This window comes from Sus scrofa, chromosome 7 (genome assembly GCF_000003025.6).
Source record: "Sus scrofa isolate TJ Tabasco breed Duroc chromosome 7, Sscrofa11.1, whole genome shotgun sequence".
Classification (NCBI taxonomy): Eukaryota; Metazoa; Chordata; class Mammalia; order Artiodactyla; family Suidae; genus Sus; species Sus scrofa.
Genome location: NC_010449.5, coordinates 116,772,901 through 116,787,341, shown reverse-complemented (window position 1 = coordinate 116,787,341; position 14,441 = coordinate 116,772,901). Strand labels below are relative to the sequence as shown.

Sequence of the window (14,441 nt, the reverse complement as noted above, 5' to 3'; positions counted from 1 at the left end):
TGGACAACGCTGGCCGGCAATTACTGGATTCTACCAATCATATTACTTGTCCCGCCCCGATAGCTTGGAGGAGGTCCTTAGCTTGACGCCTTACCATTGGCGGTTGGCAACCTCTCTATCAGTTGATTGGAGAGAGTGCATGTCCATCAAGGTCACGCTTGAGACTAGCAGAGGCGAAACCAGCGGGAAGACGACTTCGCCACCAAGGGCGGGCGGGCCTGCTGGGATACTCCGGGTGAGTGGGACGCACTGGGCGGGGTTTCGCCGTTCCGAGGATGTCGGGGAAGGGGGGTCACTGCCAGATGGAGGTTCCGGTTCCGGTGCAGTGTCTGGCTGGTTGCGTTGCTACGGCAGCGCGGTTGGTAGGTGCCTGGTTCTTGCCGTAAGGGTGGTAGCGGCGCTGGAGTAGGTCTGGGTCTAGGAGAGCGGCCCGGAGCGTCTGTAATGCCGCAGCCGTTCGCGGCGGGAGCGTGGACCAAGCCGGGCTCTGGCGGCCAGGCCTGCCGAGGGCTACCGCGTCCGACCTGGCCCTGTGCCTCGGAGCCTCTCGCGGTCCCGCCGCCCATGTGAGAGCGGAGGCCTGGTTTCCGCCCATGGGCCGCGATTACTTCACTAAAACAGCTTTTATTTTAAAACACTGTAGAGCGCTCTCGTCTGTGTGATCGGGGCTTCGCTGACTTTCCGGCCTACTTAAGCCCCTGGGCCTGGGCCCAGGAAGGGTTTGTTGAACCGGGAGCTAAGAAGGGAATTGGCTCGTTCGACAGACGTTTTCTGCGCAGCTGTGGCGTGCAAGGCACGGGGCCGGTGCGGGACCTCCAGAGAGACCTGTGCCCAAAGCTTGAGAAATGAGAAGCAGGTACAAAGCAATGTGGGGTGCAGAGGAGGGAAAGGCAGTTTCCTTAGACCCACTGCTTTCTCTAGTCTCCATTGTGCTTATTACACCTTGACACGTGTTTGCTAACTTGTTTGTTGACTTCTCTCCCGGACCCTCGACTTCATTCACTGCTGTATTCTCAGTACCTAGAACAGTGCTTGGAACGTGGCGGGTGCACATATTGGTGGAAAGAACGATTCCCGGGAGAGCGGGGCTCAGCGACATCGCCAAGTGATCTGTAGTCTTGGAGCCGCCCAGGGTTGGTGGTACCCTAGAGCACACCAGACTTGCAGAGAAAGCAGACTCAGAGGAAGCTGAGGCATAACTGCTCAAGAGCCAGCAGTACGATGTGCAATTTTCCTCTGATAGTTCCTGGGTACTGTTGCCACGGTGATAATGGCTGTGCCAGTGCCGTTATCTATCAACCGACAGTAAGAGCAGCTTTTTGCAGTCAGATATTGTTTAACAGATGGAGTGGTTTCTGTTGGACACTAAGTACTGCTACAAGTTACTTTTTTTAAAAATTATTTTAGGAGTTTCTGTTGTGACTAAGCGGAAACGAATCGCCCTAGCATCCATGACGACGCAGGTTTGATCCCTGGCCTTGCTCAGTGGGCTAAGGAATCCCGGTTGCCATGAGAGCTGTGGTGTAGGTCGCAGACCAGCTCGGATCTGGTGTTGCTGTGGCTGTGGTGTAGGCCAGGGGCTACAGCTAGGATTCGATCCCTAGCCTGGAACCTCCATATACTGCGGATTCGGCCCTAAAAAGACCAAAAAAAAAGAAAAAAAATTTTTTTTTTTTTGTTACTGAAATGTAGTTGATCTACAATGTTGTGTTAATTTCTGCTGTACATCAAAGTGATTCATTTATACATATATATTCTTTTCCATTATGGCTTATCACAGGATATTGAATAGAGTTGCCTGTGCTATATAGCAGGACCTTGTTGTTTATCCATTCTATGCATACTAGTTAGCAGCTGCTAATCTCAAATTCCCACTCCATCCCTCCCCCGCCCCTCACATTATTTTTTTTTAATTTAAAGTAGTTTATAAGTTGTTGCTGGAGGTGATCTGCTTCGGAGGCACTCCCATTTAAACATCGGAAAATTAGTACATGTGCTCTCAGCCAGTGAGTTCTCCAAATACGCATTTAGCAGGAAACTCGAGTTCAGTAAACTGAAAATAAACTGAAGACGTTACTCAGAAGTGCTCCTCGGTGACATACGTATTTTATCCCCATCAATGTTACTGATGTGTAGTAGTTTTCCAATGTAGGACCCAAAATTGATCAGCTTCTTAAAGAATCCTATTGTTTTTTCATCCCCCAGATTCCTGGATTCCAGGTAAATCAGAGGAACAAACCTGAACAGAAATATACAGGAAGTGATGTGATGCTGAAGCTTAACGCTTATTTCAGAAGTCTGGTATCTGGTGCTCTTAACAGCAGAAACTATATTATTTGCAAAATCACCACGCTTTTACTTGTATTATATAGTAATTTTTTAAAAAATAAATATTGACAATTTGTTCTTGAAAGCCTGAATTGTTTATTGCCTACCCTAAACTGTCTAATTCTGCTCTTGTGTCAACTGGAATAGGGAAGAGTATTTGCAAGCTTAAGATCTGAGGATCCAGGAGTTCCGTGGTGGCTCAGTGGTTAACGAATCCAACTAGGAACCATGAGGCCTTGCTCAGTGGGTTGAGGATCCAGCATTGCCATGAGCTGTGGTGTAGGTCGCAGATGCGGCTCAGATCTGGTGTTGCTATGGGCTGTGGTATAGGCCGGTGGCTACAGCTGACTGAACCACTAGCCTAGGAACCTCCATATGCTGTGGCGTAGCCCTAGAAAAGGCAAAAGGACAAAAAAATCTGAGGATCCAGAGTTGTAGAGCTAGTCTTGGGCTAGATCCTTTAAGCTAGTCATGGGGAGTCATGCAAGTATTGTTAGACATTTTGTTAAATTGAGAATACGCCGTCATTAAAGTTTAAGCATGATCATTGGGCCAGAGAATCAAAGGCTGTGTTGTCCAAACCGACAGTAGAGTTGCTGTGTACAGTCAAGTATAGTACGTTTGTCTGGAATGCAGGGATGTGGATGGCATCTCAGGGCCCTTTCAAGGAGCTAAGTGAGATGGCTTTGACACCCTGATCAAGGCCAGGAAAGCAGCTCAGGTATCTAAACCCCCCAAATAGAAACAACAGACCTAAATTTAAGGTTTTAATAAAACAACCAAAAATGTCAAATGTTGAACATACTCCTTTCTGTCTTTGATTTAAAAAAAACCACTCATCAAGTATTGGCACCAAACATCAGCGATTTAAAGAATCAAGGAAACAGTACAAAATATTTCTCTCAAAGCGCCCAACTCAGGTAGATGATTTGGCATGTGAGGTTTGAGTCTTCTCATTAGAAACTATAGCAGAAGTGTAGCAAAAGTTGTGACCTCTCTCATGAGGACATTGATGGGAGGTGGGGGTGGGAAGTACACAGAAATTTATGAGAATCCTGAGACTTGGATCATAAAATGTAGTTAGACTCCAAACAAATCATCCCACGTACACATGCTGACTGGGACATTCTAAAAATGTTTTTCTTCCCTCTGTTTATTTATAGAGACAGCTTCACTATATTTAGAAAAATTTCTCCTTTCTACCCACTCCTCCAAAAGCAAATTCACCATGGAACCCATAGTCGAGGCCTTGGGCATTTGAGATTGTTTCCTCCTATGTATCAGCCCTAAACGAGGAGAGCGGGTTGTTGAGCCTTACTCGAACCCTCAGCTGGTCCGTGTTTTCATACCCTAGCTTTAGCCCCAAAATCCATGCTGTGTTTTGTTTTTGTTTTTTTGTTTGTTTATTTCTTTCTTTTTAGGGCCACACCTGTGGCACACCCAGGCTGGGGGTTGAATTGGAGCTGCAGCTGCCTGCCTATACCACAGCCGTAGCAACACTGGATCGGAGCTGCATCCATGACCTAAGCCCCTGCTTTCAGCAACATTGGATCCTTAACCCACTGAGTGAGGCCAGGGATTGAACCTACATCCTCAAGGGGACGAGTCGGGTTCATAACTCACTGAGCTGCAAAGGAACTCCCATGCTGGGTTCTGACAAGTGGGTGTGGCTAATGTACATGGGGACGCACCCCCAGAGATGTCTGGGTCCTAGCTGGCCAGAGCACTGGGTAAGTGTCATTTTAAGAGAAAAGCGGCTGCTTGGGTTGCAGGAGGGGTTGAGCCGCCAAACATTCCTGAGCTAAAATAGTCTTTGAAACCCAGATTTCCATCAACCTGAGCTGGAACCTGAGACCTTTCTCCATGATGCCCAGAGCTACTCAGTAATTTTAGGGCATCACTGCAACCCTGGAGTCAACTTGAGTCCCTAAAAATGATGTAACGGAGAGAACAAGGCAACGCCCAGCCCTTGGAGAGAATTGAGAGACTTTTTGCTAGTCCGTAATGCAAAGATAGAAATGGCTGTGGGATCTCTGCTACCTCTCTCCGCCAAGACAGCTGGTTTTATAAATACTTCTCCAGCCACGGGAGTGGCCTCAGTTCTGCTAATCCCCTACTCTCATCACGTGGGCTCAGCCTAGAGGCCGGGAGGGAGGCCTCCTTTGGGCCCCCTTCCACTCTATCACAAAGGTCCTGCTCTCCCGCGCAAGAGGAAGCCAAATGATACACTCTAACTTCGGTTAGTTCAGTCTAGAACAGACTGTGGGAGCTGCAGGTAAACATGCAGTCCCGAAGAAGAATTTAGGAAAAGGCTGGCTGCCACACCAGAGCTGGTTCTGCTCGGGGATTTCGAATGTAGAGGTGTGGGGCCAGGCTTCCAGTCCTAAGCATCACTAAATAGTTAGGATATCTCTGGGATTTTCCTTGGAATTTTCCACCCCTCACTTCTTCCCCTTCCTGAATTTATGAAAACTGTACTTGTAATATCTGCAAAACGCCTCTTTCAAGATGTCTTTGTACAACAGCTGTGGAGTGGAGATGAATCCCTCTCTGCTCTATTCCCCTGCTCCCACATGTTTACCCCCGGAATATTGCCATGCATGTGTACTCGAATAATTCATTTTAAACCTGCATTAACCCCAGAATAAGAGTTCTCAGGCATTTTAGTCCCTAAATTAAATCCTCTGTTCACTCCCTCTTTGGTGATAGTATCTTTTTGACAGATCTGAGCACTTTGGGTTCCTAAGTTTTATTACCTTCACAAGCATTTTTTAAAATCTCACTGTCAGGAGTTCTCATTGTGGCTCAGCGGGTTAAGAACCAGACTAGTATTCATGAGGATGCGGGTTCTGTCCCTGGCCTCGTTGAGTGGGTTAAAGGTTCCGGTGTTGCCCCACGCTGCTGCCTAGGTCAAAGGCTTGGATCCCTTGTGGCTGTGGCTGTGGTGTAGGGCGGTAGCCCTAAAAAGCCAAAAAAAAAAAAAACAAAAACAAAAACAAAAACAAAAACCTTTCAAAATCTTAGGTCTTTTGAGAAACTTGGAGTATTTCCTAAGGAGTCCGCCTTACCCCGTGAGGTAGGTAGGGGGCGCTCGTCCATCTTACTTAGGAAGCAGGGGCACCTAGAGCCAGTCAGTGTTGTCCTGTCCCTGCATTCAGGGCCTGGGAAGGAATCGGCTGGCCGGATTCTAGGGAGACTCAGTTCCCACCCAAGGCCTGTTCTTACTTTAGGGAATGGTTTCCTTGCTTAGTTTACTAATATTAGAAAACATATTAGAAGCAATAAGTTTAAAAGGCCAACAGAAAAGCAGGACGACGCAATGACTAACAGGTTAGTAGGAGATTTTAAAAATTGTGAAGCAGATATTCTGGGATTTTTCTTTTTTTCTTTTTAGAGCTGCATTCTGGGAGCATTTGACGTGAGCAGTAGCGAAGAGCTCTCACAGGTCACAACTCTGTGAGCCCTAGAACCCTGTGTAACAATTCCCAGTCACCAAGAAAAGGAAATGATATTCCACGTGCTTGGGTTAAGAAGTCAGTGTTATTAGATTGCCAACCAAAATACGGCCGAAGTGGGTTATGTTAAAAAATAAACTTCCGAGGAATACTTTTTTCCCTCATTATGTCCGATAAGCAGGGTTTTATTTCACTCCTGTCATGTAGCTCATATTAATGCATGATGAGCACCTTAGAAACAGTTAATAAATTTAGGTGGTGAACTCTATTGGCCTAGGAGTTTCCATCGTGGTGCAGTGGTTAACAAATCCAATTAGGAACCATGAGGTTGCGGGTTCGATCCCTGGGCTTGCTCAGTGGGTTAAGGATCCAGTGTTGCCGTGAGCTGTGGTGTAGGTCGCAGACTCGGCTCGGATCCTATGGTGCTGTGGTTGTGGCGAAGGCTGGTGGCTACAGCTCCAATTTCACCCCTAGCCTGGGAATCTCCATATGCCGTGGGTGCAGCCCTAAAAACCAAAAAATTTTTTTTAATTTTTAAAAAGAAAAAAAAATAAATAAATAAAAGGGAAGGACATTCCAGGGAGAGGAAACAACACTGCAGAGGCACAAAGGCCCAGGCATCCTGGGGCGGGGGGAGGGGGTGAGACGGAGTGTTTTTCTTTTTCTTTCCTTTTTTTTCTTTAAATGGCCACACCCGTGGCATATGGAGGTTCCCGGGCTAGGGGTGAAATCGGAGCTGTAGCTGCTGGCCTTTACCACAGCCACAGCAACATAGGATCAGAGCTGTGTCTGGGACCTACACCACAGCTCATGGCATGGCCGGATCTTTAGCCCACTGAGCGAGGCCAGGGATCGAACTTGTGTCCTCATGGATGCTAGTCGGATTTGTTTCTGCTGAGCCATGACAGGAACTCCCAGGGTGTTTGTCTAATAGAAACACAGACAAGTGAATGCAGCCGAGGGCTGTAGGATTTCATCCTCAGCATGAGAGAAGGTCCCCAGAAGCTGCAGAGTTCCTGAGCGTTGGGCCTGGTAGGCACGTTGATGAATTGGAGGTGGCACTGATGGGGGCGGGGGAGGGGGAGGCCAGCCAGGAGACCGTGTCAAATGCCACGCCAGGGCTCTGGCCTGTGTCCCGTGAGTGAAGGGCACCAATGCAAAGGGCATGCACATTTGATACTTTGAGGGTAGGACGGACAGCATCAGGTGACCGGCCCATGTGGGCAGGGGACCGGAGAGAAGAGGGCGGGACTCAGGCTCCCCCTCCGTTTCTGGCTTAGCAGCTGGGGCGCATGCTTGCTGATGCCGAGACCACAGGCGAGGCAGGAGGATTGAAGGAGCGAGTCACCTATTCCTTGCAGTCATTCTGAGTCTGAGGAGTCTGAAGGGCATCTGTCTAAATCAGTAGGTCATATCTGAAACATGCGGGGGAGGGCTCCAGATGACTTTGCTCCTGCACATCTGGGCCTGATGAGCAAGGAGACTTGGGCAGGCGGAGCAAGGAAGCTGGGGGCCGAATGCAGCTCAGGAAGGACAGGCATGAAGACTGGAAAGGAGGCAGGGGGACCAGCAAGCGCCTCCAGGAGAGGGGCCCCGGCGGGGCTGTTAGGAGCCCAAGTGTCCCCTGGGTTTGGCAGTGGGGGTAACTGGCTGTGGGCTGAAGCCATCGGGCATTTCCTGACCTTTGGCAGCTCTCTGACCCTCTCTTCATCTCTGGAACATGAAGGAGCCAGGCCAGTGCATTTATAAAGTGCCTTCTGCTGTTAATTAATTCAGTTTAATTTAAATTTTTTTCTGCCACGCTTGTGGCATGTGGACGTGCCCAGCCCAGAGATCAAACCTGTGCTGTAGCAGCTACCCAGACTGCTGCAGTGACAATACCAGATCCCTTTTTTTTTTGCTTTTTTAGGGCCGCGCCTATGGCATGTGGAGGTTCCCAGGCTAGGGGTCTAATCAGAGCTATAGCTGCCAGTCTACACCACAGCAACTTGGGATGTGAGCCACATCTGCGACCTACACCACAGCTTATGGCAGCACCAGATCCAGGCGATGCCAGGGATCAAACCCACAACCTCATGGTTCCTAGTCGGATTTGTTTCTGCTGCACCACGACAGAAACCCCCACCAGATCCTTAATCTGATACACCACAAGGGAACTCCTTTTGGCTGCTCTGTGTGTGTGTGTGTGCACCTGTGTTTTAGGCCACCTGAGAGTCTGTGAACTGAGTACACAGGGTCCAGTCCTTTGCCCAGATTCATCAGTGACAAAATCAAACATTTCAGCCTGGATGGTGAAACAGCCTTGATTGCAGAAGCCTAATCCCGCTGGCGTAGTGCCAGCAAGGACCTTTTAAATACCCAAGGACACAGGAAGTACGTGCTGCCTGTTTATGGGGGCTGCTAATATCTGTTGAGTATGGCTTTTGAAAAGCCAGGAGGCGCATCTGGTGGCACTTGAGGTTTTTCTCTGCACTCTAACTCAACAGCATCAAAGAAGAAACTGAAGATTAAAGTTCTTTACGATTCCAGGCCAGGTGCCAGGGCTCTTGCAGTGCAAGGCTTGCGGCAGTCTGTTTGGAAAGCATGTGTCTGGTGCCAGTTGTTTGCAACAAGATTCTAAGGTTTGATGGAAAGAGGCTCCTGCAGTCACATGGCCTTTTCTGCTGGGGAAATATCTCAGAGCCGTCAAGAACTGTGGAGCAACAGGTTTCAGGGGTTCCTGCTGTGGTGCCGTGGGTTAAGAATCAGACTGCAGCAGCTCAGGTCGCTGCGGAGGTGCAGGTTCGACCCCCCACCTGGTGCAGCGGGTTAAAAGATCTGGCGCTGCAGCAGGTCTGACCTGTTTGACACAAGCTGCTGTCACTCCAGTAGTGGGCGGGGCCAGTTGCACCCCAAGAGTGGGCTTCCCCTGAGCAGAGTCCAGCGGGCAGTGTGCATGGTGATGGGAGGTGGGGACAAGAAAAGCCCTTCTGGGTCCCGCTGCCCTCACTCAGCCTGGCCTCTGAGTGTCTGCTGGCGAGGATCAGAGGCTTCCCCATTCCCCTCGCCTTTCTGGGCGCACTGCCTATCACGCTGCCCTTCTAAGATTATCACATGTTGAGAACAGCCGAGCCGACCGAAAGCAAGGAGAGAACACTGCGAAAACATGCCTCCAGGGAGCAGAAACAAGAAAAGATTGCTCTTCCTCCTGAGCAGAGACCTCTGCCTTACCCACAGCCTTTTCCTGAGTGGGTCTCCGTCATGCACTTTCGTTGGCAAGCACGGTCCCTGGAGGATCGCATTTCCCATAACAGCGCACGTGTGCACCGAACATTCTCGTGGTCGGTCCTTATTCTCTGTGATCCTCACAACAGCTCCTACAGGAGGTCAGGGCATGACCTGGCCCCTTTTTTCCAGATGTGGGGACACAGGTGGGGAGATGCCGCCCCCCCCCGCCCCCGTCCCGCCCGCCCCGCCCAGCCGTGGGAGGGGGGGCGAATGCAGAGCCTGGGAGGTACCACGTCAGAGGTCAGATTTCCGTCCCAGGAGTTTTTCACTCTGCCCCGCCTCCTCCACCAAGTCTGGCAACACTGACGTTATCAAGGCTGCATTTAGGTTTCAAAACAAAATCAAACAAACAAGCCAAGTTCCTAGTCTGCTGTAGTTTAAGCCAAAGCAATGAAGCTGGAAGGCTGAGTAGCCATCACGTCCTGACAGAAGAGTAATCGCACATCACACGTGTTCAGCAACCAAGGAAACCGCGGAGCGAAGCTGTGACTTTCCCGGTACAGAGCGGTTCGGAGAAGACAAAACCACAGTTATGATCCGAATCGGGCTCAGCCAGCCCTGCGTGTTTCGCAGTACCTATAAAGCTGCACCTCTGATGTTTTCCTGACTGCATGCACAGGCAATCAGCATACGCAAGGGGCTGAGCCCTGCTGTTTACACACACACACTGGTACACACACACACACAAGACAGACTTCCAGGCCAGTCCTTTTCCTCTTTCAGTACCCACGTTACACACAGACATCTCACCTGTTACTAAGGCTGGTGCTGTTCTCTGCAGAGTACTTTAATTTCTCAACAATAACCTTGACCCATAAGGAATTCATCGCATTCATGAAGCCAGAGCTGGTAACATGTGGGATTCAGGGAGCCTCCGCGTAAAAATATAACCTAAGAAACAGATGGGAATTTAATCACAACCAGAAGATGGTCCTCCGTTATTGTTACCAGGGTGACAGAATGCTCAGTGATTGAGAGTGAAGACTCAGGAGTTCCTACCGTGGCTTAGCAGCAGCAAACCCAACTAGGATTCATGAGAACGTGGGTTCGATCCCTGGTCTTACTCAGTGGGTTAAGGATCCAGCATTGCCATGAGCTGTGATGAAGGTCGCAGACACGGCTTAGATCCCAAGTTGCTGTGGCTGTGGCTTAGTCCGGCCGCTACAGCTCCAATTTGACCCCTAGCCTGGTAATTTACATATGCTGCAGATGCGGTCCTAAAAAGAATGAATGAATACATACAGGCATACATACATGCATACATACGAGTGAGGGCTGAAACCAGAGTGCCCTCAGGGCAGTCACATGAGAGCTGTGTGATGATAGGTAGTCATTGTCCTCTCTGTTCCCTTATTTGTAACATTAGATAATAACAGCTTCTCTGATGAGGACTACATGTGTTACTATAGGTAAAGCTTAGGACTGTGCTTGGCATAAAGTAACCCCTTAATAAATGTTAAATATCATTATTCTTCTCCATCATTCAGGATGTAACTCACATCTCATCTTATCCACAACAGCTCCTCCCAAGCCCTGCAGCCCTCACTCTTCTCCCCAGTTTCTGGATTCCTCCAAGAGCCAATTCTACACTGAGCAGTCTAGCATCCGATGACATGGAGTGCTGTCTTGTTATTTCAAATGTAAATTCCCGATGGCAGGAACGACATGATTTGCTTCTGTTGGATTTCCACAATTCACAGCCTGGTCCTGGGCAACTTACTAGACATTTCAACATCCTCAAAGTGTGTTCATCCCTATAAATAAATATCAAAAACATCTGGTGCTGGTTAGTATAGGGGTACTGTAACTAGCAGTTAACACCTAACGTGTGAAGACTTTCATTGACACGGAAACCTGTACTAAATGTTTACAGCCAATTTATTCAAAGCCCCAGGAGTTCCCGTTGTGGCTCAGCAGGTTAAGGACTTAACATTGTCTCCGTGAGGATGCGGGTCCAATCCCTGGACTGGCTTAGTGGGTTAAGGAGCTGCTGTGGCCATAAGCTGTGGAGTGGGTGGCAGATGCAACTCGGATCCGGTGTTGCTGTGGCTGTGGCATAGGCTGCAGCTGCAGTCCCGATTCGACACTGGGCAGGAACTTCCATACACCAGAGGCGTGGCCATAAAAATAAAAATAAATAGGGGGGATGCACTGGGGGTGTGGGAGGGAAATCCTATAAAACTGGATGGTGATGATCGTTGTACAACAATAAATTCATTGAGTAATAAAAACTGCTAAACAATAATAAAGTAAAAAATAAAGAGAAGGGTGAAAAAAATTTAAAAAAATTTTTTTTAAATAGAAATAAATAGCCCCAAACTGGAAACAACCTTGACGTCCTTCACCAGGTAAATGGTTAGATAAACTATGACCTATCTACACTATGGAAAACTACTCAGCAATAAAGAAGTATCAACTCCTGATACAGCAACGACCTGCATGAATCACCAGTGAACAATACTGAGTGAAAATAGCCAGTCCCCAAAGGTGACACACTTTATGATTCCATTCATATATATAACAGCCTTGAAATGGCAACATTATAGAAATGAGAGCAGGTTAATTGGTGTCAGGGGTTAAGGAGGGGGTGAGGGCAGGAGGGAGGAGCAGCAGGAGGGAGCGGCAAGCGGGGGCGGGGGTTTGGAGATGTTCTGTATCTGATGGCAACAGTGTCAATATCCTAGTTGTGACATTGCCCTAGCTACTTGTGCAAGACGTGACCATTGGAGGAAACCGGGTCAAAGGTCCAGGGATCTCTCCGAGTGACTTATTACAACTACGTAATCTACAACTACCTCATGTAATTTAAAAAAAAAAAAACACTAAGGCTGCTCCTTAAGCAGAAGCAGAGACAGTAGATGGAGAAATACAACAAGGCTCTTTTAAAGGATTTTATTTAAGTTTGTTGATGGTACCTTAACATTTTTATTTCTGTTTGTACTTACTTCCTGCAGTATAGTCACAATAGTGTTCCTTGTTTGTTTGTTTGTTTGTGGGTTTTTTTAGGGCTGCGCCTGCAGCATATGGAAGTTCCCAGGCTAGGGGTTGAGTGTGAGCTGCAGCTGCCGTCCTACGCCACAGCCAAAGCAACACCGGATCCTTAACCCCCCAAGTGAGGCCAGGGATCGAACCCACATCCTCATGGATACTAGTCTGGCTCTTAACCCCCTGAGCCACAGTGGGAACGCCCACAGTAGGGTTTAGTCATGCTAAATGATGTTATTATTGAACACTGCCAAATTCGCATAGCGTTTTATTGGATGGGGAGCGGTAACTGGGAGGGTAACATAGAGTCGGCCTTTTCCAATTTTCTCATTTTACAGATTCAGAGACTCAGAAGTGACCCACAGTTCCACAGCTCATCAGCAGCACTAATGAGGGCTAGATCCCAGTCACCCCAGGCTCCAGTTCTGCGCTTCCCACACGTGTTATATTTCAATTTACTAAAAGCAGCACAGTTCGTGCATCTACAGGACTAGCCCGAATCACTCCAGTTCCCATGCCTGGTGCTTGACAGGACTCTGCCATCCAGCAGGGGTGCCTCTGCCATCCAGAGGGGGTGCCTCTGCTCAGTTACTGGGCGGCAGCTGCCCCGGGGAGAAGGCGACCGACTCCAGAGCCCTTAACCAAGCGGGCTGGTGGATCCCTCACCCTCCGAGCTCACAGTAGGACCAGAGGGTCAAAGGACAGACTAAACACCCTGAGGACTGGCAAAAGAGGAAACAAAGAAAGCAGCAGCTGAGAGCAGAGTCGAGGTGAGACCAGCCCTCCACGCCCAGATCAGGACAGCTCCGATGAGGCCGCCCGGAAAACGGCAACCCCAGTGCAAGCTTTGCATCTGCGCTTAGCCATTAGCACTCATGTAAGTCATCCCTAAGGCGAAAGCCAGGCGAGGGATGGAGAAATGGGAAGATCAATTTCCAGAACACCAATTACCATTCCTGGGACCCTGGGCAGGGTCCCTCCTTCCTGCCCCCTGGCCTCAGTTTACCCATTCACACGCAGGGATGGGAGTGGATAAGCCAGAAGAGGCATTCCAGCTTTTGCTGGGATCTTTCTGCAGAGACTGAACACACAGACCAACAACTAAAAATCATACAAATAAGACTCGCACAGGATCATCGTTGAAGCGAGCTGGCCCAGGCATGAAACAGACGTGAAGCCGTACTTCTGCAGGCTGATAGAACTGGCCCCTGCTTCCCCCCAGGGTGATGGAGATGCTGCCCTGGGAAGAGACGTGGGGAAAGAACATACAAATTTCCCTCTTTGGGAGACGTTTTGGACGTTGAGCAAACAACCCCCACTGCCAAATGAGTCAGAATTTCCAAATGGCATCATTTTAGGGCCTCCTTGTGGTTCCCTCTCTGGGCCACTTCTGAAAGGGAGGCGCGCGGTGGGGGGGTGTTTCCTGTGCTCAGTTCCAGAGATGACAGAGGGGCTCTCCCGGCTTCCTTTGCCAGAACTTTCTTTCTGGATAAGCTTTCATTTCCACTCCTTTCTGTAGCAGTGGGCATCGCTGAAAACGAACTGAAGTTTTCGTAGCCTCCCTCGGGACAAACTCCCCCTTCCTCCTGCATTGCTTATTCAACTCTCTTCCCTTCCATGTGAACTAGGTTGGAGTTGCAAACGGCTGCCACATAATTAATGAAAAATAAGGTCCTGCAGTTCCCATTGTAGCTCAGTAGGTTAAGAACCCAACTAGTATCCAAGAGGATGCAGGTTCGATCCCTGGCCTTGCTCAGTGGGTTAAGGATCTGGTGCTGCCGTGAGCTGCCTTGTAGGCTGCAGACACAGCTCATATCCAGTGCTGCTGTGGTTGTGGTGTAGGCCGGCAGCTACAGCTCCAGTTTGACCCCTAGCCTGGGAACCTCCATATGCCACGGGTGCTGCCTTAAAAAGACAAAAAGAAAAGGACAAAAAAAAAAAAAAAAAACCCACAAAAAAACAGAAAAAAAAGTAAGGTCCTTCTTTTTTGTTTTTTGCTTTTTAAAGCCGTTACTTTTATTGTTATTTATTTTTAATTTTTTTTGCTTTTTAGAGCCATACCCGTGGCATGTGGAGATTCCAGGCTAGGGGTCTAATCAGAGCTACAGCTGCCGGCCTACACCACAGCCACAGCAACGCAGGATCCGAGCCACATCTTCAACCTACACCACAGATCATGGCAACGCCAGATCCTTGACCCACTGAGTGAAGCCAGGCATCGAACCCAAAACCTCATGGTTCCTAGTCGGATTTGTTTCTGCTGCAACACGAGGGGAACTCCAGGTCCTGTTTTTTATGTCAGGCTTAGGGGAAGCAATGGGAGTGTGTTTTGAAAAGTACTCTGCCCTGTAAAGCTCAAGCTGGTAATGACAAGAAAACTAATAATATCTGCGTGGTATTTTGCAG

The 14,441-nt window shown here is 48.8% G+C and overlaps 1 long non-coding RNA gene across 1 annotated transcript; it reads left to right on the top strand.

Annotated features, from left to right (window-relative positions):
* On the top strand, positions 242-2,413 carry LOC100525590. The gene is made up of 3 exons (XR_116071.3): positions 242-362; positions 644-856; positions 2,206-2,413. It is a non-coding gene; the product is annotated as an uncharacterized LOC100525590 (long non-coding RNA).